The following is a 2,773-nucleotide window of genomic DNA, read 5'->3' on the forward strand; positions in this document are numbered from 1 at the left end:
TACATTTTTGTGATGTCTGTGGCAAACAGGCATCTGTGTTGGCGCATCCAGAGTAGAACATCTGAGATTTCCTTGTTTAAATTGGCTCCAGTGTGCATGAGATCGTTGAGTGATTTTCCTGAGGTTGGCGGGCTGGAGCCGTTGAAGACAACTGGCAATTTTGTGGTGGAGCTGTCTGGTTTAAGTACGCCATAATGAGGTAAGTAGTATTGTATTTTTGACTGGGTGCCAGTGGGTGTCCTTTTCATGTGGTTTAGATTCTCATATTCTGTCATGAATTGTGTATATTCATGACGATAGTTTTCGTCCCTTGAAAGTCGCCTTAATAGACTTTGTAAACATTGGTGAGCAGTGTTATAAGAGTTTCCAAGAAGTTCAATAGGTTTCCTAAGTGGAATTCGTACTATGTATCTTCCTGTCCAATGTCGTGTATGAGTTTGTTTAAAATGGTCTTCACACCACTGCTCGTCTGGTGTGTATTGGTGTTCGTCTCCTTTTGTTAGTAATTCTTGTAGATTTTCTTCTACTTCTTGTATGGATGTGCAGACTACTACTGACGTCATGTTGTTTGTTAGATTGACAAGTCCCAGAACCAACCATCCAAAAATGTCGGGCATAATGATTTGTCCGTATAACATCTGCTCCTAGCACAATGTCTATTGATCTAGGTGTGAGATATTCTGGGTCGGCTAATGTTAGACCATGCAAGTGTGGCCATGTTTGGTGTGAAGTTTTGAAGGATGGAAGCATTGTCGTTAGCGTTTTTAGAATATGAGCTGTAACTGTAACAGAGGAATTCATATAAATTGATTGTAGATTGAGAGATACTGCACCTTGTGCTTGAGTTGATAGTGTTCCTCCAATTCCGTGTACATGTAGAATGGAGCGATGACGTGATAGTTTAAATTTTCTTACTAGATTTTCTAATACGAATGCAACCTCTGATCCTGTGTTGATTAGTAGACGAGCTTGTGCTGTTGTTATTGTCGAATGGATTTTTGCTAGCGCAGTAGCTAGAAGAGTCGTTATGGAACTTGACCCTGTTGACGGTATTTGACCCTGTTGTTTTGACGATTGTACCTTCATTTCATGAAAGGTTAGCTGAGGAAGTATTACTGCTTGTGGTCGAGTTCTCGTTACTATCTGTATGGAGTAGGGTATGATGCTTCTTGTGGCACTGTATACAGCTGAATTTACTTTTGCACTCAATTTATGTGTCGTTTAAGGCAATTGACGCATAACTTGTGCTTGGTTATGAAGTTTTTCTGCCATCTGTTTTCATTTCCTTAAAAGTTGGACACGCGAACAATTTGTGATCCTTTTGACAACAGATGCAGATGTCATTTTGTTTCGTACCTGCTTGTTTTTGTTCGAGGTCTGTCTTGATTGATGACTGATGGGCCTTTACTGTTCTTTTCTTTGGTGGGTTCGTTTTGGTTGGGTGTGTTTACCTCTCTTGATATTTCAGTCCCTTGAGAGCTGTCACCTGGGACATGAGGAATGTTTTCAGTTGTTCGAATTTCGGGTGCTCTGGTGAATCGCCTAGTGTGCGTTCCCATTGTGTCTTTGTGGTGTCATCAAGTTGCTTGATGACATGATGTATGATTAGGCACTCCCATACGTCTATGGCCTTGTCTAGTAAGCGCAGTCTGCTTAGAAGGTCGCTTGCATCACTCACCAGTTCCTCGATTTCTCGAGGTGTTTTCTTAATTGTAGCTGAGGTGGTGAGTAATTTGTGTAGATAGTACTTCATTGCCTGTTGAAGGTTGTCATAGCGATTTGTCAGGTTTCTCCAGGCAATTGGGAGTGAATCTTTTTGTAGTGCAAGTCCGGAAACGGTCCTTGCAGCTGATACCACCAATGATTCTCTGAGGTAATGAAACTTTTTTACCTCGCTTATTGTTTTATTATCTAATACAATTGATTGAAATAGGTCTCTGAACATTGGCCATGCTAAGTAGTCACCTGAAAATTTGGGAATAGGAACGTTAGGTAAATTTATTGCATCATTATTTTGATTAGTTGAATTCGCACTCTCGGGTTGTCTTGTATTTGAGTTTCTCGTTTCGTTAATGCTGTGAAGAAGCTTGCTAATTGTGATATGCGCATTTGAATAGATTTCAAGCTCTTCTATTTGTACATTGTTTATAAAATAGTCATTGTTAATTAGTGCTGCTGGCCATGTTTGTTCCATGTAGCTGTATTCCCATGTAAAAGCATTGTGAAAGTCATCGATTAATTCCTTGATGCCCTTGACCTCCTCGAGTGAGGTTTCTGTGTGAGACGAGGGAAGCTTTATGACTAAATTTTTTATTGCTGTGATCCGAATGGCCTGACCTGTGGCCTTGACAGTGAGTTCAACTGGTGTTTTTTCCTTAGTACCGCTACGGGTTACACGACTGGTACTTTCTAATAGAGTTGATGCTTCAGCATCCCTTTCCTTGGTTTGTCCTATCCCGACTGGAGACATTACGTAGTATTGATTAGAGAAAGGAGCTTATGAATTACTTACTTGATCGATTTTCTTACGTCGTTATAGTTTTTGATGCAATGTGATTAATGTTATTTTACCTTGTCTTGATATGCTAATACTGATTGAATGCACTAGTCTCCACTATCCGGGTCGAAGGACCAAAATGTTTAAAAATAGTGTACGGGGCGAGGAGGGCCAAGTAACTAAGATTAGATGTGAGCTCCTGATGTTGATAGGAGGATTGCAGGCTAGTGGACAAGATAGTACATGTATTCAATAAAGAGCAGTTTTGTTATTTAG

The sequence above is a fragment of the Ceratosolen solmsi genome, unplaced genomic scaffold, assembly GCF_000503995.2.
Source record: "Ceratosolen solmsi marchali unplaced genomic scaffold, CerSol_1.0 scaffold30, whole genome shotgun sequence".
NCBI classification, from domain to species: domain Eukaryota; kingdom Metazoa; phylum Arthropoda; class Insecta; order Hymenoptera; family Agaonidae; genus Ceratosolen; species Ceratosolen solmsi.